This window comes from Mesoplodon mirus (genome assembly GCF_964341445.2).
Source record: "Mesoplodon mirus genome assembly, chromosome: 7".
Lineage (NCBI taxonomy): Eukaryota > Metazoa > Chordata > Mammalia > Artiodactyla > Ziphiidae > Mesoplodon > Mesoplodon mirus.
Genome location: NC_138983.1, coordinates 71,030,080 through 71,052,482, shown reverse-complemented (window position 1 = coordinate 71,052,482; position 22,403 = coordinate 71,030,080).

Genomic DNA, 22,403 nt, shown 5'->3' with positions numbered 1-22,403 from the left:
CCACAGCCTTCACTGTGTACAGACCCACATCCAAATGGACCCACGATGGTTAGCAGACGTACAACTTTCAACATGAAAAGAGACATGTAGCAGCCCGTAGACCCATACACACGCACAAACACACTCAGGATCACAATTACTCTTAGGCATCAAACAAGTACATGGACACAAAATGGACAACCGCAGATGGACGGACACACATCCTTCAAGGTAAAAAGAGACACATATATAGGCATGCAGCATCCTATAGACCCATGATAAACCCAGTTACTCAATTGCCGTTAGGCACACACTTCTCACAACTCAGAGACAACTGTAACACACACAAGAACACACCAGGAATGATAGATAGGCAGACCTGAGCATACTTAAGGACCCAAAGGAGTGTGAACTAACCCCACCAAAAATGCAACTTAAGCAGATTAATGTTGATGTCACACAGACTAAAAGTACACAGGCACATTTGGAACCAAGCATGTTCAGAATCATGGGAATTACATGATGCTGGGGTTTAAAAACTTCAGTAAGATATAGATTCTGGGAATTCCCTGGTGGTACAGTGGTTAGGACTCCTCACTCTCACTGCCATGGCCCGGGTTCAATCCCTGATCAGGGAACTAAGATTCCATAGGCCGCGTGGCGCAGCCAAAAGAAAAAAATATATGTAGGTTCTGTCCTCACGGAGTTCTGTTCAGGCAGGCAAGTAAACAGTAATTATGGAGTGTGGCAATTGAAATAATTGAGGCATGAAGATATGTCTCCTGTGACATCAAAAAGATGTCAGAATCATTCAGCCTGCCTGGAGGAGCTGAGAAAACTGGGGCTAAATCTACAAAGATGAGTTCGTCTTCACTGAGTAGACACTAATGGAAATGATGTTCTAGGTGCCAACTAAAAATTGTCACTTGCCTTCTGCCTCTACAAAGTCACTAGCCACTGCAGTCACTGACCTTCAACACACCGTGAAAGAAGTTCTGGGTGGAGATCAGGAATGAGGTCCTCTGTGCTCTGGGAAAAACTGGCAGAACAGGCCTTCGGATAGTTAGATATTTTCAGAAGATTTTATGAGCCCAATTGCTTGCATCCCTCATATCTAGAAAAGCACTAAAATCATTAACAAAGACATCTGCTCCTTGTGACTAGCAACAACTTTCTCGTGACTCGCAGAAACCCTCTGCCCAAATGTGTGCTTGATTGCACGTATGTCCCTTCACTAAAATCATATATAATACTGCCCCCCCCCATATCTTCGGAGCAGTTCCTCAGAGCTATCTGAGACGCTGTCTCCCAGGCTATATTCCTCATTTTCCCCACATATAACTTAACTCACAACTCTCACGTTGTGCATTTTTTTTCAGTCAACATAGGACGGAGGGAACTGCATATGTACATAGAAGCACAAGAGACACACTGAATACAGGGAAATGCCTGTAGTCCTGGAGTGAGCTGGGGGGTGAAAAAGGTGAACCTGGAGAAGTAAGAATGTGCCAGGTCAGAAAGGATCTGAATGTTCTGCTAGGGAGTTTGGACTTGACATAGTAGATGACTGGAAGCCAGTTGCCTTCTGTTCCTTAAAAAAAAAAAAAAAAAATCAGTTTCTCTGATCGTTTTCAGTTCTTACACACCAGACACATGGAGGATACACAGAAATGGTGACCAACCATCATTCTGGGCTTGCCTTGCTTCCTCTTGTGGGGCTTTTTCTCACCAGTAGCCTCCTCCATCTCTGACCGCTGTGATTTTGCCCTGGGATATATTCTGCTCGCTGGGTTTGCCCCACTTGGCATTGTAATCCATTGTTTACCTGATTCCTGACCTGCTGCTGAATCTCAGCTAATTTCTACATGTCTGTTCCAGATCCCCAGAACACTTCTAACCAACCCTCAGGGCCACCCCACCCCATCCCACCCGTGCCCCACTTGGAGATCTGGGGAGGAAAATCAGACAATGGTGAATAAATACTAAGGAGGGTGTGACGAGTTTAGATGTTCTGATAGCAATGCAGGGGGAGTGAGTTGGTGAGTTGTTAGAAGTGAGCTGAATGTGTGTGCCAAGTGGAGGCGTTTGGGAGGAGCTGGATACACATCTGGAGCTCAGGACCAAGGTGACACATCTTCACTCCTGACTGTGTGCTCCAACAGCTTATGGTCTGCTTTGAGGCTCCATTCTCCCAACCCCAGCCCAGGGCATTCCTGCAGGTCTCTCCTGCTCTCTCTGCTTACAGGAGTCCACTTAGGGGTACCAAATCCCAGTGTAATCCATCTTCTGAAGACATTGGTTCCAGAATGCCTCTGTCCTGCTGGACCCCTCCTGGGCCAGGCAGGTGAGCCCTAGAGTAGCTGATGTAGCCTGGGATGCAGGGTCTGCTCCTGGAGCCTTTAGGAAAAGGACAAAGATTTTAACAAAACTCTCCAGACCCTCCATTAGGGCTAAATTTTTTTTTTTTTTTTTTTTTTTTTTTGGCTGTGTTGGGTCTTCGTTTCTGTGCGAGGGCTTTCTCTAGTTGCGGCGAGCGGGGGCCACTCTTCATCGCGGTGCGTGGGCCTCTCACTGTCCCGGCCTCTCTTGTTGTGGAGCACAGGCTCCAGACGCGCAGGCTCAGTAGTTGTGGCTCACGGGCCTAGTTGCTCCGCGGCATGTGGGATCCTCCCAGACCAGGGCTCGAACCTGTGTCCCCTGCATTGGCAGGCAGATTCTCAACCACTGCGCCACCAGGGAAGCCCCAAGGGCTAAATATTAATGCTGTCTTGAGATAATTTGTGGGTCAGTGTCCCTAAGGACATTCTGGGCTCTTTGTTTGGCTTCTGGGCTTGGGGCCGACACACATGGGTTCTTACTCCTCTTTCCTTTCCTTTGTTTACTGACAGGGGCATCATTATTAGACCTTAGACATAAGCAGATTTCTCTAACTGTAATACTGCCAAATCAAGGGTCTCCTAATGGAGTTCAATAACAGGGTTGTCTCAGGAGGGTTTCATAATTTTTGTGGGGTGTATGGGATTAGATGACCTCCAACACCCAAATGTGGTTACTGCTGATTTAAATAAAATCCCCCTTCTATCTCCTGAGCCTGTTTCCTTGGCTCTCGCTGCAGCAAGTGGAGATGGGCTGTGTAGTTGTGGCGCACAGGTTCCAGGGTGCATGGGCTCTGTAGTTTGCGGTACGCAGGCTCCATAGTTGAGGCGTGCAAGCTCAGTAGTTGCGGCGTTCGGGCTTAGTTGCCCTGCGGCGTGTGGGATCTTATTTCCCTGACCAGGGATCGAACCCACGTCCTCTGAATTGTAAGGTGGATTCTTTACCACTGGACCACCAGGGAAGTCCCGCTGTGTCATTCTTTTAAAAGTTGTGCACTGTCCCCTTCCCTCCTGTTTCAAGGGTACTTAGCTTTGCCTAGGAAAGAATTAAGCCATAGTAAAATGAAAGCATAGATACACATTCCATAGGCAGAACGTGGTCCATTTCAGAAGGTGAGAGCCACCCCGAAACATGGGGTGGTAAGTTTTTATGGGCTGGGTAAATTCGTAGGCTAACAAGTGGGAGGATTATTCCGACTATTTGGGGGAAGGGGCAGGGATTTCCAGGAACTGGGCCACTGCCCACTTTTTGGCCTTTTATGGTCAGTCTTGGAACTGTCACGGGCACCTGTGGGTGAGTTATTTAGCATGCTAATGCATTACTATGAGCATATAATGAGGTTCAAGGTCTACTGGAAGTCAAATCTTCTGCCATCTTGGGCCTACTTGGTTCTAACCAGTTTATGTTGTATCCTCAGCAGCTGTGTCACTCTTTTAATGGTTGTGCCCTGCCTGCTTCCCTCCTGAATCAGTTGGATCTTTCTGAACTTCAATTTCCTTTGAAGTGAGGAAACCAGTAGTCTTCGTAGAGAGTTTTTGTGGGGATTCAGCTTACATATAAGGCAGCTGATACTTATAAAGTACTCGGTAAATAGTGCTTTCCTTTGAGGAAACTTAAATTCAGAGTGGGCATTTATCTGCCTGGTATGACTTAGGCACAGTCTTTTCTGAAGATAAGTGGGATTTTGGAGCGCATCGAAATCATCTGGGAAGCTTGCTAAGCATACAGGTGTTAGCCCAGGTCGTTCTGTCTCAGTAGCTTTAGAGTGTGGCCCTGGCATTTATTTTAACAAGCTCACCAAGCAATTCATATGCGTACTGAAGTTTGAGAACTTCTGTTCTAGATAACCCTTCATTCAGTAAGTATGAGCTAGATGCCAGGCAAAAACAAAGAAGAAAACAATGTATTTTTTGAAAGGCTAGTGCCTAGCACAGACCTGGCACTGATGAGCACTTATTAAATAGTTATCAAATGAAAGCCTTCAAGGAGGTGCATCCTATTGGGGATATGAGCAGATAAATCAGTTAGTAGCCACAAGAACTTGTAAGGAAAGTGGGCACCAAAGAAAGAGTAGCCAAAGGGTAACTAATGCTGTCTGCAGAGGGAGGTGTCTGAAAAGGCTTCCTAGGGGAAGGGTATCTGACAGCTTGAAGAATAGTCTGGGTTTACCAGCCAGATTAGTGGCTGTGTGCAAAGAACGTGACTAGGTATGTCTGGAGCATAGGTACTGGGGGAATGCTGGGAAATGAAGCAGGAAGAGATGTGTGTTTGGAGACTAGACTGTGATGGATCTGCTCTACTAGGGAGTTTCAACTTTAGGACGTTGGGGAGTCATACAGGTGATGGGGGTGAACAAACAGATTTTCACTGTAGAAAGCTCATTTTAGCAGTCATCAGTATGGAGTACAGGATGGCACAGTCAATACTGGAGGCAAGGAGAGTGGTTAGGAAGCTGTTGCAGTAGTCCGTGAGAAATCTGGAAAAGATCCAAACTGCAGAAGTGACATTAGAGTGTAGACAGAGGCTTTTTATGTAGTCCTTTCCCATATTGGAATTCTGTCATGCCACTGTGGTCTTTTACAAAGGTTAGGGAGAAAATCTGTCTATGAGGCTATTAAAAAGAACCTTCTTTGATTGTGAAAGTAACACACATTCATTATGAAAAAATTGGAAAATAGAGAAAAGCATAAATAATAGGAATCACCTATAATGCCACAGTCCAGAGATAATCACAGCTGAGTGTTTTGGTATATTTCCTTCCAATTGTTTTACATGCATATTTCAAGTTTTAAAATATAAATTCACCATAATTTATTTAATTTTCCCATATCGTTGAATATGTACAATTTTTCCCTACTATAAATAATGCTATAATGAACATGCTCCACATAAATCTTTGCCCACATCTTTGATTATTTTCTTAGGGAAGATTTTTAGAAGTAGGATGATTAAACCAAAGGAAATTATTATATTTATGATTCACAAACATCATTCCAGATTAATTGCCAAATTACTCTCCAAAACAGCTTCTGCTTTTGTGATAGCTATGAACCACATTAGTTCATCTGGGAAATAAACTTGTAAATTCTTTACTTAAGCATGATATAAAGATCTGTTTCTATTAACTTCCGAGAAGCTCTACTTCCTGTATTAATAATAACAAATGTTTTCTTGTGTTTGCTATATACCAGATGCTGTACTGGGTGCTGTGTGCATATATAAATATATATATATATATTTTTTTTTAAATAATTCAGATTATTTATTTATTTGTTGTTGGTTTTTTTTTTTTTTTTTTTTTTTTGGCTGCCCCGCGTGGCTTGCAGGGTCTTAGTTCCCCAACGAGAGATGGAACCCATGCCCGTTGCAGTGGAAGCGTGGAGTCCTAACCACTGGACCGCCAGGGAATTTCCTCACTATATATTTTTTAATTCTTACAATATCTTTATGATACAGGCACTATTTTTGTCTCCATGAGGAACTTGAGGCTCAGAGAGGCTAAGAGACTTGACCTAGGTCACATATGAGGAAACAGAAATGATAAACCCCCAAAATTCTTTAATCAGCATTGGCCAGAAATTATATTGAAGCCAGAAGCCACAAGCCTTAGTTCCCCATTTAATGAGGAATCTTGAAAAGAATAAGTTGACTGTTGACACAGGTGCTTGGAGACAAAGTTTTTAGCTGGCCTTACATCTTGGGTAGATAATGAAAAGAATAGAGAATATTTACATCCCAGTTATAAAATTTATGTTAAATCTATATTTACTTATAGCCTGTCATTATAAAGTTGAGCTTCTAAGTTTGTTTACTAAGAGGCAAAGAACTTCCTTGTGATATGACACATTGGTTTTCACGGTTTCCAGGGATTGCTGGCTAACAACCTTGAGACCATAAGTTTTTTTTTGTTTTTTTTTTTGCGATACGCGGGTCTCTCACTGTTGTGGCCTCTCCCGTTGCGGAGCACAGGCTCCAGACGCGCAGGCCCAGAGGCCATGGCTCATGGGCCCAGCCGCTCTGCGGCATGTGGGATCTTCCTGGACCGGGGCACGAACCCGTGTCCCCTGCATCGGCAGGCGGACTCTCAACGACTGCGCCACCAGGGAAGCCCCATAAATATTTTTTATAGGAAATTACTTCTGTTTAAATGTTTTTTGTATGAAATTAGGTTGTTTACTCAAGATTGTTTACCGGGCTTATCATAAGACACTGTCCTCATTTGTCAACTTGTGATAATTAACTCCCTATGACTTCCTTGACTTAATTAAGTCAATTTACTAGCAAAGGTGACTGAACTTGTTTGTTGGACAACACCGTGACCACCGCCTTTGATATTTGTTCTTTTAGAGATGTCACCTCGATTTACAATTATGAGCACAATTAATGAGACTATTTGATTACTTTTTCCCCTACCAGATTAGAAGTTCCATAAGAGATGAGACCATGCCTGTTTCTGGCCATTATTGTGTCACCAGTGTTTAACACAGAGCCTGACACATAGTAGGTGCTCAATACATATTTGGCAAATAAATGAATGATGTCTGATTAAACATGCCATATAGCCTGTAGGGATCTCACTGAGGGAGGAGAGCTAGAAATGATGAAGAGGGAGAACTAGAAGGACTGGATATTGTGGCCACAGGAAAAAAAAGTCCACTGGTAATGAGACAGTTAAAGGGCTAACAAGAATGTAGATGATTATACAGTAAAGCAATGGCTCTCAAACCGTATTCCTGCAGAACTTCGGTGGTTCCTTAATGTTCTGTGAGCTGGCCTGAACATGGCTTTGTACCACTTAAAAAAAATAATCCTAGGCTTGTTCTCAATTTTAATTTTCTCAACCTTAAGTTTTAATTTCATGTATTTTTCTTAATTTTTTGATACCTGCCGTCCCTTATCTATATGAAGACCTAGTGTATTGTGGCATGTTATATAACATATAGTCAGCAAAAATTTAATATAAAATGCTTCATAAAGTCCACAAATAAGATGACAGCCTATTTGAAAATACCTGGGGAAAAGAGTTGCAGATGGCAGGATTTGTTTTGAGGTAGCAGGGGCTGGGAGACCCCACACTAAAGCTTCAAGGCACCTTAGAACTGTGTTGGGGAGGTTGCCCAGATATAATGTTGTCCCGGTAATGTCTGCATCTGACCAGAGGAGAAAAGCCAGCTCTTTTGGTGACCATCTTGTCCCACCAGCCTGAGCTAAGCTTCTAGTTAATTAAATCCAAAATATTTTCTTCCATCCTTTGACTTTGTAATTTTTTGCATCTAAATTTAGGACTTGGTATTTTTCCTATTATGTTTTATCTCTGTTGATTCTTGTCCATGGCAGCTTTGTGGATCCAGATTCTGGCAGTAAGTTCCATAGGTCCTGTCCATCCTCTCTGCTGTGGACTGAATTGTACCCCTCTTCAAATATAAAAGCCCTAACCCCCAGTATGACGGTATTTGGAGATAGGGCTTTGGGGAGGTAATTAGGGTTAGAGGAGGTCACTGTGGGTGAGGCTCTCTTGATGGGATTAGTGCCCCTATAAGAAGAGACACCAGAGAGTGTGCCCTCGCCCTCGCCTTCTCCCTCTCTCTTTCTCCCCACCGTTGATATCACAGCTAGAAGACAGCAGTCTGCAAGCCAGGAAGAGACTCCTCACCAGAACCTGACCATGCTGGCACCCTGATCTCAGACTTTCAGCCTCTAGAGCTATGAGAAAATAAATGTCTACTGTTTAAGCCCCACAGTCTATGACATTTTGTTACAGTAGCCTAAGCTGATTAAGGCACCCTGTTTACCCCATTATCTCATGACTCCATTATCCTCAACTCTCCCCTTCTTTGCCATCTAGTTGCATCACCAGGTTACATGATTGCTCACCTTCCAGATGCCCTTGCATTTGCTCCACAAGCTACCCTAGGTCCCACCTGGCCTCTGTCCCTGCCAACTCCAACAAAATTGAATATGCCCTCCTCTGGGTTTTCCCTCCTCTATTAATCAAAAGATGGAAGGCAGAGAGAGCCACTAACATTTAGCAAATCAATTAAAAACATAGGCTCTGAGGCCAGGATGTTAGGGTTCAAGTCCGAATTCTGCCATGTTAACTTCCGGACCTTAGGCAAGTAATTCAACCTATCTGTGCCTCAGTTAGCTCATCTATAAAACGAGGTGATTACATGAGTTAATAAATCTGTAGTACTTGGAATGTTATCTAGCGCATAGGAAAGACTCAGTAATTGTTACCATTATTACTACTCTGTCCCAGGCACAGTGCTAAGTGCTTCACATGTTGTATCTTACGTAATCTTCATATCAATCCTGTGAAGTAGGGATTACCATCTCCTTCTTCATGTAAGCAGCACCCCTGCCCACTCTATCCTTCCACCCTATTTTATTGTCTTTATAGCATCTACTACCATTCCCTTATGACATTATCTATTAGTTTTCTTGCCTGTTGTCTGTCTCCCCAACACCCCTTCACACCTGCTAAAATGAAAGCTCTTGGAGATAAGGGACTTTATCTTGTTCACCATGAAATTCTAATACCTAGTAAGTTCTCAATAAATATTTTTGAATAAATGTCTGATTGAATGAATGAATGAATGAAAATAAGGAGTTCAGGCACAGAGAGGCAAAGTTGCTAGGCCACGATCACATAGCAAGTAAGGGGCAGAGCCAGGATTTGACATCAGGTCTAGATGGTTCTAAAAATCCATACTGTCTCTGTTGCTCCCCAGAGCAGCAGAGATGAGCGCAGCTGGAGGAAGAAGTCAGGAGGAGAGAGTTAGATAACATTCAGCTCCCTAAGTCAGAGCTTGCCCTGTCTCCTCCCACTGGTCAAGTCACACTTCACAGTTGGTAAAGTCCATGTTGACATCCAGGGTGCCTTCAGGACTTGTGACCCAGCTCCACCTTGCATCTATGAGAGGAATGTCTGGGATTTCCCAGAGAGAAAGCCTCAAGTATAGGAATGGTCCCAGTTCAGGAGTCCAGAGGCCAAGGCTACAATCCCAGTTTAGCAAGTCAACTACCCATTGAAGTAACATACCAATTTTTTTTTTGGCCTGTGCCGTGAGGCTTGCGGGATCTTTACTACACATGCCTCTCTCGGCTAAGATGAGTGACTGTTACTTGTTTTGTTTATCAATGACAGATTTATTATCCCTGTAGTCAACTATCCCTGAAAATGAGATTTATTGAGATATTCTACCATAGAATTTCTATCATTTTCTCTTTTTATTTCATTAATTAATAATTATTATTATAATTTTTTTTGGCCACACCACGCAGCTTGAGGGGTCTTAGTTCCCCGACCAAGGATCAAACCCAAGCCCTCTGCAGTGAAAGCACAGAGACCTAACCACTGGACGACCAGGGAGTTCCTGAGAACACTCCACTTAAACTCTCTTAACCTTTCTTCTTCCTTTTTTCATTTGTGCTGATGACATGATTTTATTGACACAAATTAATAAACAAACTCACCATAAAGGGAACGTACTTTAGTACCAATTAATTGTCAGAAAGGCTGCCTTAGCATTAATTATGCCTAAATTTTAAAATGCTGTGTTTGGCAGGAATTCTCCAAAATTTAAGTGAAAAATATATGCTGAATGGACAACTAATTTGCTACTCTGGGTACATTTGAGAATACATTTTTGGGAAGAGATATAAAATGATTTTTTCTGAATAATTACACCAAGGCTCAGTTTTAGTAAAAATTTAAAATAACTGGCTTGTAATATTTTCACTTAACATTTTAGATATTCTCTTATAACCTTTATATGCAAAATGGTGGTATTTCAGCACTTTCCTTGAATTTTAGTTTCTTCCCTTGTAAAAAGGGGGCAATAATCCCTACCTCACAAATATGTTAAGAAATTCACATGGAATAATGTGTGTTGAACAATTGGAAGAGAGTGTGATACATAGTCAACAAATGGTACTTCTATTAGTTTTCTTTTTCTGCATAACACATTAACCCTAAACTTCACACAACAGGCATTTCTTATCTCATGGTTTCCAACGGCCAGGAATGCAGAAGTAGCTTAGCAGAGATGGTCTGACTCAGTCTCTCAAGAGGTTGCAGTCAAGTTGTCAGCTGCTGGCCGAGGGCTGCAAGGATCTCGGGGCTCAAATGGGGCTGAAAAATCCTCTTCCAACCTCACTCACAAGGTTGTTGACAAGCTTCAGTTCTCAGCTGCACAGAGGCTTCTATTCCTTGCCTCACAGGTCTCTCCAAAGAGCTGTTGACAATGTAGAAGCTTGCTTCTCCAGAGTGACAGATTGAAGAAAGACAGGGAAAGCGGGCACCCAAGGTGGAAGCCGAAAACATTTGTAACCTAATCTCGGAAGTGAAATCACTTCATTTCTGCCAGATGCTAACCCAGGTACCATGCGGGAAGAAACTACACACAGGTGTGACTATCACAAGGCAGGAACCAATGGGGCCATCTTGGAGGCTGGCTACTATAGTATTTGTTATTATTTCTTCATCTGGTTAAAATTCAATTTCCTGACCCCACCTCTAGACCTTCCCATGTAGTAGTATTGAAGTAGCCATCAAAAAGCCAGGCAAGTGGGGGCTTCCCTGGTGGCGCAGTAGTTGAGAGTCTGCCTGCCAATGCAGGGGACATGGGTTCGTGCCCCGGTCTGGGAGGATCCCACATGCCATGGGGCAGCTGGGCCTGTGAGCCATGGCCACTGAGCCTGCACGTCCGGAGCCTGTGCTCCACAACGGGAGAGGCCACAACAGTGAGAGGCCCGCGTACCAGAAAAAAAAAAAAAAAAAAAAAAAAAGCCAGGCAATTTTGATCCTGGTAGTCTGCAGACAGTGGTGAATTATCCAGTACAGAGATAATTGGAGTTATCTAAACTCCAGCTATCTAAATCACAAGTTCCATGTATTAGCAAATACGGGAAGCAGAAAGATGAGGAAAGGATTTTGTGTTTGGTATTTAAAAGATCAAAACAGTCACAGTGGGAAAATTCTAGAACTTATAGACATCTATACCTTTTTATTTTTTAATTACATATGTGTTAGGAGGTGGAGTCAGTGTTTTTCAATGTTTAGGGCCTTGTCTGGAGTGCACACGTTGAGAGCCACTGTTCTCATTCTAAATTCTCTCTCCTGGACTAAACTTCTTGTTTTTCCCATTTAGCAGCTGCCCCTACTTCTGGCCTCTTTGCCTTTCTCTTCTTGCTACTGTTAATATTCTAGGCCTCTCCTATCAGTAGCATCAAAACTCCCAGTGACTAACATGACCACAGGCTCTTTGTCAAACCAAAAGAGTGATGTCTCAGACTGTGTTACTTGAAGTAAGGTACCCAGGTGAGGAGAGGCTTCAGCCCCTGCCCTGTGCTGGTCTTTCTCATCCACAGTTTGTATGAATGTCATCTTATGCTCTGGCTGCCTGAGAAGCAGCCAGTGGTCAGGGTCCCTCCACAGCAGCTCCTTGAGTACAGAGGTTGTGGGCACTTTTCTAGCTCAAACCAAGGGAGGCCAGGCATCCTAGGAACCAGAGGTTTTTCCATGTGTTCTGGACAGAACTGCCCAGCTTGCGGCTGCCTCATGACACTCTCCATTGCCCAGGGGCTGGACCCATTTCCCTTTTCCCATCTCATTTTTGGACACATTGCCTTCTACCTCTTAGTCTGACTTGACATTCTTTGTTTCTTCTAACTTCTACTTTACTTTAAATTGGTAAAAGTAATATCGACATGAGGTTTTCAAAAGTTAACAGGTGGGCTTCCCTGGTGGCACAGTGGTTAAGAATCTGCCTGCCAGTGCAGGGGACACGGGTTCGAGCCCTGGTCTGGGAAGATCCCACATGCCGCGGAGCAACTAAGCCCATGTGCCACAGCTACTGAGCCTGCGCTCTAGAGCCCGCGAGACACGAATACTGAGCCCGTGTGCCACAACTACTGAAGCCTGTGTGCCCAGAGCCCGTGCTCTGCAACAAGAGAAGCCACTGCAATGAGAAGCCTGTGCACCACAACAAAGAGTGGCCTCCGCTCGACGCAACTAGAGAAAGCCCAGGCGCAGGAACGAAGACCCAACACAGCCAAAAATAAATAATAAATAAATAAATTTATTTATTTTTTAAAAAATTAACAGGTAAAACCCATGCGGTGGGTAGTAAACTTCCTTCCCATCCCGGACCCCTGACTCCCTCCATCATGGAACTAGTGTGGACAGTTTCTTGGGTACCCCTTAGAACCAGTTTATGAATTCATAAATACATCTCATTCCCTCTCTGTTACACACAAATTAACAAATTTGTGTGTAACAGAGAAGGAAGGTCTACACATTGCGAGACTTGTCTGCACATTGCTTTGTTCACTTGGCAAAATACCCTGGAATTTTTAACTGATCAACATATAGATCTACAGCATTCTTTAAATGGCCACATAGTATTCCATTATCTGGATATGTTACCATTTATTAATTATGTCCCTTTGCATGGATGTTTAGGCTGTTTTTTTTTTTTTTTGGCTAGTACAACAATGAACATCTTCATATGTTTCCACATATATGTGAAAGCAAATTTGTTTGATAGATCCCTAAAAGTTAAATCACTGGTTAAAGGCTACATGCAATTTAACTTTTTATATTAATCCAAAGGTGATATGCTAGTCTCCACCCACACAGTATTTCCTCACACTTTCAGACCATTGAGTATTATTAATCCTTTTGATATTTTTATTTTTGCCAATTTGAGAGTTGGAAAATATCTCATTTTAATTCAGGTTTATTCATTTAATTATGAATGGAGCTGAGCTTCTTTTCATGTTTATTAGTCATGAATAAGCTGTTCTTTTTCTGTGAGCTGCCTGTTCCTTCCTTTATGATTTGATTTGTAATTCTAGCCCTGATGGACAGCACTCCCAAAGCCCTTTCCCAGGCCTGCTCTGCAGCCACCATCAGCCCCTCCCCCTGTCCTGCTCAGTCCTCTACTGCCGCCTAGTGGCAGGGGTTGGATTTACCACTGGCCCTCACGGCCCTCGCGGATGCTCTAAGTGCAGGCTCCTCGCTGGGGCTAACTCCCTGTGCTGAAATGATGCCCTTGCTTCCTAGGTACCTCTTTAAGCAAATTAAAATGCAAGACCTCCAGTTAATATGAATATCAGATAAACAACAAATAACTTTTTAGCTGGTACATACTTGTACTAAAAAATTACTCATGGTTTATCTGAAATCCAAATTTAGGTGTTGTGTAACTTATCCAGCAACCCTATTCCAGGGCTTCACTAAATCCGGGTTCCCAGCCCCACCATGTCTTACCGCCTTTATTCTCAGCAAGTTCTGTTGTATCACGTTCCACCCCAGCGGTTTTCAAGATGGTGGTTGCAGGTGATACGGGAATTACTGTGGCTCTGGATTTAGAATCCTAGCTCCAGCCTCTTACAAGGTGTGAAAGCTCATGAGAGTAACATCCTCTCTGGCGCCTCGGTTTCCTCATCAGAAGGGTAAAAATAATATTTTCCTCATTGCGTTACTTTGATGATTTATAACATTAAAGCTACCATTTGTTGAGCACTAAACACTTTACATGTGTCCATTCCTGTTATCATTATTAGAGTAAAAAAGAAATTATAAAGATATTGTTTACGGGACTTCCCTGGTGGTCCAGCGGTTAAGACTCCGTGCTCCCAATGCAGGGGGCCCAGATTTGATCCCTGGTCAGGGGACTAGGTCCCACATGCCACAACTAAGAGCACCCATGCTGCAACTAAAAAGATCCCATGTGCTGCAACTAAGACCCGGTGCAGCCAAATACATAAAAAATAAAAAGAAACTTTTTAGACATATAAAAGTTAAATACTAGGGAGGCATCCAGAAGAACTGAGCATGGTGGCCATTGCGGGGGGCATCCTGGGGAGTATGGAGAGGAGTGGTATAAAATACTATTCTTATTAAAAATAATTTTACTGGGACTTTTCTTGTAGTGCAGTGGTTAAGAATCCGCCTGCCAATGCAGGGGACATGGGTTTGAGCCCTGTTCTGGGAAGATCCCACATGCCACAGAGCAACTAAGCCCGTGCACCACAACTACTGAGCCCACGTGCCACAACTACTGAACCCCGTGCGCCTAGAGCCCGTGCTGCACAACAAGAGAAGCCACTGCAATGAGAAGCCCACGCACTGCAGCGAAGAGTAGCCCCTGCTCACCACAACTAGAGAAAGCCCGTGCAAAGCAACAAAGACCCAATGCAGCCAAAATTAATTAATTAATTAATTTTTAAAAAATAATAATTTAAATTTTAAAACCAAATGCATGGGGCTTCCCTGGTGGCACAGTGGTTAGGAATCTGCCTGCCAATGCAGGGGGCACAGGTTCGAGCCCTGGTCTGGGAAGATCCCACATGCTGTGGAGCAACTAAGCCTGTGTGCCACAACTACTGAGCCTGCGCTCCAGAGCCCACAAGCCACAACTACTGAAGCCTGCGCGCCTAGAGCCTGTGTTCTGCAACAAGAGAAGCCACCACAATGAGAAGCCCGCACAAGCCCCCGCTCGCCACAACTGGAGAAAGCCCACCCCACATGCAACAACGAAGACCCAATGCAGCCGAAAATAAATAAATAAATTCATTAAAAAAAAAAAAACCAAATGCATGCATTCATTACTTGGTTAAAAAATTATTTTTGTTAAGTTTTTTAAGCAGAGAGGCATAAGGGCTCAGAGCTCTGATTGCATATTTCTGTAATTTTTTACTCTGTTTTTCTCTGTTCTCTTTAGGGTATTAACTTCCCTTGTAATAGCAAAGTAGCTGCAGCCGTTCCAGGCCTCATATCAGCACAGATGTAAAACAGATAACTAGTGGGAAGCAGCCGCATAGCACAGGGAGTTCAGCTGGGTGCTTTGTGACCACCTAGAGGGGTGGGATAGGGAGGGTGGGAGGGAGACTCAAGAGGGAGGGGATACGGGGATATATGTATATGTATAACTGATTCACTTTGTTAAAAGGCAGAAACTGACACACCATTGTAAAGTAATTATACTCCAATAAAGATGTTAAAAAAATACTGTGCAATACACCCATTTAAAAAATAACAAAAAATAACTGGCCTAAGGACACATAGCCCTTCCAAGGCAGAGCTAAGATGACAGCCTAGACCTGCAATTGGCAAAGGCAGCTCATTCCATTATTCCCTGTTCACACAACGTCTCTGAGTTTCCTTTCTCCCAGTAGCCCCCCCCTCCCCCCCTCATTCCTGCATGTATCTCACCTTTTCTTCATCACCAAATGTCTTCACCTCCCAAAGTCACCCGTTCTTCCTCCCACTCATTAAGCCCTGGTCACTCTGTTCCCCTCAGGTCACATGGTCACATGGAGGAAACTGCTTATTAAAGCCCTGCTGTCAGGTTGGGTTTGTATAATTACTGGAGGAACTCTGAGTGCTGAGACAGCTAAACACACAGGCCTGCACTGCTCAGGCCTCTGCCTCTCACGAATGACAATAAAAGCACCATTGCTGTAGCTCAGCGCTCTAGAGAGTCCATTCCAAACGGTGGTCTCTGATAGAGTATCTCATGTCTACAACATGACTCTCCAGAAAGGGGTCAATAAGGCTTTCCTCTAAGATCATTTGAGCATCAAAGAAACTCATGCATATGAGTGCACATTATAAAGTGGAGAGTGCTACAAAACCATTGGCTATTATAATCTCTTTTTTAAAGCCTGAAAAAAATGGTGTATGTTGAAAAAGTAGTACATGCACAAGAAGAAACGTTCAAACAGCACCAGAGAGAATGAGATGGAAAGTAAACCTTCCTCCCTCCCACCTGTGACTGAGTTCTCTCCTCCACAGAAGCAATCAGTTTCTAGCTCATCTTCTTGGCAACCATCCGTTCAGAGATAATCTTTGTATATACAAGTGTATGTGTGTATCATATCTATATTTGCTTTTTTTTTTTCACCCCAGTAGGGGCACACTTCTACGTCTTGCTCTTTTCACCCAACACTATATCTCAGAGATCATTCCATATGCATACTTATGGATCTGCCTCATTCTTTCTAAGGGTTGCATAGTTTTCCACTCTAAGGCTGTACCAAAATGTGTTTAATTAGTCTCCTACTAATGGACATTCAGATTGTTTTTCAAACCATGCTGCAATAAATAATGTCATTCAATTGTCTTTGCACACATGTGTGAATATTCTGGTAGACCATTTTCCTAGAAGGGAAATTTCTGTGTCAGAGTAGTTGCCTTTTAGACTTTTGACTGATAGGGCCAGGATATTGTAGTAGAGCACAGACTGGAGCCACGTGCTGGCTCGTCCTCTTACCAGTTGGATGAACTTGGACAAGTCCCTTAACTTCCTCATCTCTAATGCCAGTTTCCCCATCTCTAATAGGACCTCCCCCACAGGGTTGCTGTGAAAATTCAATGAGTTAATATACAAATGAAACTGCTTAGAAGAGCACCTGGTATGCAATAAACACATAGCATTAGCCTTTATTATATGATATTATTTTCTTACTTTGTCACATTGCCTTCAAGAGGTTAAAGTAACTTATATTCCCACCATAGTGTCTTATTTCCCTGACCCTCACCAACATTGCTCATTTTCAAACTTTTGAACTTGGTCAATCTGATGGGTGAAAAGCATATCTCATTATTATTTTAATTTCCTTTCCTTTCCTTTTTTTTTTTTTTTTTTTTTGCGGTACGTGGGCCTCTCACTGTTGTGGTCTCTCCCGTTGCGGAGCACAGGCTCCGGACGCGCAGGCTCAGCGGCCATGGCTCACGGGCCCAGCCGCTCCACAGCATGTGGGATCTTCCTGGACCAGGGCACGAACCCGTGTCCCCTGCATCAGTAGGCGGACTCTCAACCACTGCGCCACCAAGGAAGCCCCTCCTTTTCTTTTTTTAAATTTATTTTTGGGGCATTAAAAAAAATTAAAGTATAGTTATTTTACAATGTTGTGTTAGTTTCAGATGTACAGCAAAATAATTCAGATATATATATATTACAGATTTTTTCCATTATAGATTATTACAAGATATTGAATATAGTTCCTTGTGCTATACAGTAGGTCCTTGATGTTTATCTATTTTATACATAGTAGTGTGTATATGTCAATCCCAAACTCTTAATTGATCTCCCCCACCCCTGCTGGCCCCTTTGTTTTCTGTGTCTGTGAGTCTATTTCTGTTTTGTAAATAAGTTCATTAGCATCTTTTTTTAGATTCCCCATATAACTGATATCATATGATTTTAATTTTCATATAAAAACTCAATTGCTGAATTCAGTGATCTTCTGAGTCTTATTCCTACTGAACCTCTTGGTAGCATATGACATTTGAAGCCTAGACCTATTAGATTGTCCTCTCCTGAACAACTCTTCTCCAGGGCCTGCTGGAACACTGCACTCTACTCCTGGGGTTCTCCTCCTGCCTCTCTGACTGGTCTTATTTATTTATTTATTTATATAAATTTATTTATTTATTTTTGGCTGCATTGGGTCTTCGTTGCTGTGTGCAGGCTTTCTCTAGTTGCGGCAAGCAGGGGCTACCCTTCGTTGCGGTGTGAGGGCTTCTCATTGCGGTGGCTTCTCTTGTTGCGGAGCACGGGCTCTAGGTGTGCGGGTTTCAGTAGTTGTGGCGCACGGGCTTAGTTGCTCCGCGGCACGTGGGATCTTCCCGGACCAGGGCTCAAACCCGTGTCCCCTGCATTGGCAGGCGATTCTTAACCAGTGCGCCACCAGGGAAACCCCTGACTATTCTTTTTTACTTGTTCCTCTTCCTCCTTCTCTCCTGCCGTGGCTCTCAAGACCTTCCCAACATGGGTTCACCTACTTCTCTGACCTTATTTTCTTCTAAACACATCTACTTGTTCTCTGAACACTTATATATGTTTTCCTGCTTCTCTGTCTCTGCTCATGTTCTAAGTGGAACTCCATCACTGTTAGGGTTGCCAGATAAAATACAGGACACTCAGTTAAATTTGAATTTCAGATAAACAACAAACTGTTTTTAGCGTTTATCTGAAATTCAGATAGATATCTTATTTTATTTGCTAAATCTGGCCACCCTACCCCCAGTACTTTGTACCCCTAATGTAGTTAGCATTTTGTCTGACATCATTATTACTAGTGTTCATACAAGAACTAAAGCCCTGGCCAGGCAAGGGCTGGGTCTTTTTATTGTACATAGGGCCAGGCACACAGTAGTTTCTCAGGAAATATTTGCCGAATTCGGTGATACAAATTTTCTTTGGGTACAGGAAAATCACTCCTTTCCTCTTATTCCTTACCTCACTCCCATATTCAGCAATTGTTCTTGGTGATTTTGAGTAACCATATATTAGTTATCTAATCCAAGCTCTCTTAGATTATCTATAATTTCACGTGTATATGTTTACACCTGTTCATGGATTAACTGAAAGATAAAGAGGCAGTCTAGCATGGTGGCCAGTCTCTCTCAGATTTAAGTCTTGGTTCTCTTTAACCAGTTGTACAATATTAGCCCAGTTATTTCATCTCTTCAAACCTCAGTTTTTCCATCTATAAAATAGGAACAAGTGCCTTACTACAGGCACTTATGATTAAATCAGCTATTATGATATTGAATATTGAGGGCTTTCATTTGGCCAAATATGTGGGGGTTTTTTGGCCATGCCATGCAGCTTGCAGGATCTTAGTTCCCCAACCAGGAATTGAACCCAGGGCCCGGCTCCTAACCACTGGGCTGCCAGGGAATTCCCCAAAAAATGCTTTCTTGTTTTTTTCAAATGGTAGACCTTTTCCTTTTTCAACTTGAGGTAAATTGACATAAAATATTATATGTTTCAGGTGTACAACATAATGATTCAATATTTGTATATATTGTGAAGTGATCACTACTGTAAGTCTAATTGACATCCATCACCATACTTAGTTACAAAAATTTTTTTCTTGTGGTGAGGACTTTAAAAATCTACTCTTTTAGCAACTTTCAACTATGTATCCCAAAGTGTTTATTGCAGCTTTTTTTTTTTTTTTTTTTTTTTCGGTACGCGGGCCTCTCACTGTTGTGGCCTCTCTCGTTGCGGAGCACAGGCTCCGGACGCGCAGGCTCAGTGGCCATGGCTCACGGGCCCAGCCGCTCTGCGGCATGTGGGATCTTCCTGGACTGGGGCACGAACCCGTGTCCCCTGCATCTGCAGGCGGACTCTCAACCACTGCGCCACCAAGGAAGCCCTATTGCAGCTTTTATGTGCATGAGCAGGGAACTGTGCTGGTGACAGGAATAGTAATGGATAAAATAGGTTTGGTCCCTGTTCTCATGGACCTTACAATCTAACACTAGAGAGAGCCAGTAGTTAGAAAGAAAAAACCACAAATATGTAATTACAAATTGTGATAGGTTCTATGAAGCAAAATGCTGGGGGCTGTAAGAATTTACGAAAAGGGTCCTGAGCTAGTTCAGGGAGAGCTTCCTTGAGAAATAATACCTGACATTTATTGAATACTCACCATATACCAGTGTATTAGCTTGCTAGGGCTGCCATAACAAAGTACCACAGACTGGGTGGCATGAACAACAGAAATTTATTTTCTCACAATTTTTTTTTCTTCTTTTTTTTTTTTTTTTTGCGGTACACGGGCCTCTCACTGTTGTGGCCTCTCCCGTTGCGGAGCACAGGCTCTGGACGCGCAGGCTCAGCGGCCATGGCTCACGGGCCCAGCCGCTCCGTGGCATGTGGGATCTTCCCGGACTGGGGCACGAACCCGTGTCCCCTGCATTGGCAGGCAGACTCTCAACCACTGCGCCACCAGGGAAGACCCCAATTTTCTCACAATTTTTGAAGCTAGAAGTCTGAGATCAAGGTGTCAGCAGGGCTGATTTCTTCTGAGGCCTTCCTCCTTGGCTTATAGATGGCCATCTTCTCCCTGTGTCTTCTCTCTGTACCTGTGTCCATATTTCCTCTTCTTATAAAGACAACCATCATGTTGGACTAGGGCCCACTCTAATGACCTCATTTTAACTTAGTTATCTCTTTAAAGACCCTATCTACAGGGAATTCCCTGGTGGTCCAGTGGTTAGGACTCTCGCTTCCATTGCAGGGGTCACAGTTTCCATCCCTGGTTATGGAACTAAGATCCCGCAAGCCATGTGGTGCGGCTAAAGAAAAAAAGATTAAAAAAGAAAAAAAGACCCTATCTACAAATATGGTCATACTCTGGGATCCTGGGTGTTTGGATGGAAGGAATTTTCTCATATTGAGGTGTGGGGAAGTCATCCTGGCTTATACATGATTTAACTTTAAACTTTATGCTAACTAGAATAGCCCGTTTTGTGGCGTATTAAGCATACACTGTACATCTGCTCTAACCATTAAAGAAAAGGGTGCATCGTCCAGAAGTAAAGAATGTCTGTTTTGAAGATAGAGATAAATACCTCCCTTCCTGGAACATCAATGCTACACTCCTTTGATGATAAGACTCTCTTTGCAGGCTCCAAGTCCAGGCTGATTTGCTGTGTACGTGCTCATCTATCTTCTTTGAAATTTTGAAGGAATGTACCCTGTAATGTTTGATGTTCTTTGCTCTGACAAGGTACAAAGCTGTGCTAAAAACCATGCTTCTTTGGAACAGTGCCTCAGAGCTATCTGAGAGACTGTCTCCTTGGCTATAGTCCTCAGTTTGGCTCAAATAAAACTCTTTTCTAGTCCCATTACAGATTGTTTATTGCTTATTTCTGTCAACAATATGAATTTGAGGGCACAACTCATCACATAACAGCCAGATATTAATTAGCACTTACATGCATTATTTTACAGCAATCCTATCATTGCTACTTTACTATTATAGATTAAACTGAGGTACAGAGAGAGGTTACGCACTTGCCTAGGGTCATACAATACCTAGGAGTCATGAAAACTGGGGCTTGAACCCTGATAACAATCACCACAAGCTTATGGAGTGCTGAACAACGAGTTGGAGCTGGCCCAGCAAAGGCTAGAGGGCACATACCAGGCAGATGGGATTATATGCAAAGGGCCTGGAGTAAAAGAGAGCTTGGCACTTCTGACAGAATGAAAGAGTCAAGTTGATAACGTTAAAGAAGAGGGCCAGAACCTAGGGGCAGGACAGCAATAAAGACGCAGACCTGGGCTTCCCTGGTGGCGCAGTGGTTGAGAGTCCGCCTGCCGATGCAGAGGACACGGGTTCGTGCCCCAGTCCGGGAAGATCCCACGTCCCGCGGAGCGGCTAGGCCCGTGAGCCATGGACACTGAGCCCGCGAGTCTGGAGCCTGTGCTACGCAGCGGGAGAGGCCACAACAGTGAGAGGCCTGCGTACCGTAAAAAAAAAAAAAAAAAAAAAAAGACGCAGACCTACTAGAGAATGGACTTGAGGACACGGGGAGGGGGAAGGGTAAGCTGGGACAAAGTGAGAGAGTGGCATGGACATATATACACTACCAAATGTAAAATAGATAGCTAGTGGGAAGCAGCCACATAGCACAGGGAGATCAGCTTGGTGTTTTGTGACCACCTAGAGGGGTAGGATAGGGAGGGTAGGAGGGAGACGCAAGAGGGAGGAGATACAGGGATATATGTATATGTATAGCTGATTCACTTTGTTATAAAGCAGAAACTAACACACCATTGTACAGCAATTATACTCCAATAAAGATGTTAAAAAAAAAAAAAAAAGAAGGCGGCCAGGGTAACTCATAGCAGTCCTTTCAGGCCACAATAGGATTAAGATTTTGGTCTTCATCCTAAGAACAATGGGAAACCATTGGCTTTATCTGCTGAATAGAGAACCACTTGAAGGAACTTTCAAAATCTTAGTTTTAATTTTTAATAGATGAGGAACCTGACATCTGTTAGTTTTTTCAATATATTACACCCAAGATTCCATATAACTTACAATCCTGTGAGGGGGAAATATTTGTAGAGTTGGCCTCCAGCAAGTGTGAACTACTTAAAATAGATGGGTATGTATTTGAAAGGAACTATGGCATAAGTTACAGTATGCTATGCTGGGTTCCACAGAGGGCGTAAAAACATTGAGAACTACAGTTCTGCCATTGGACAAAGGCTTAATTTTGGTCTGTTGTT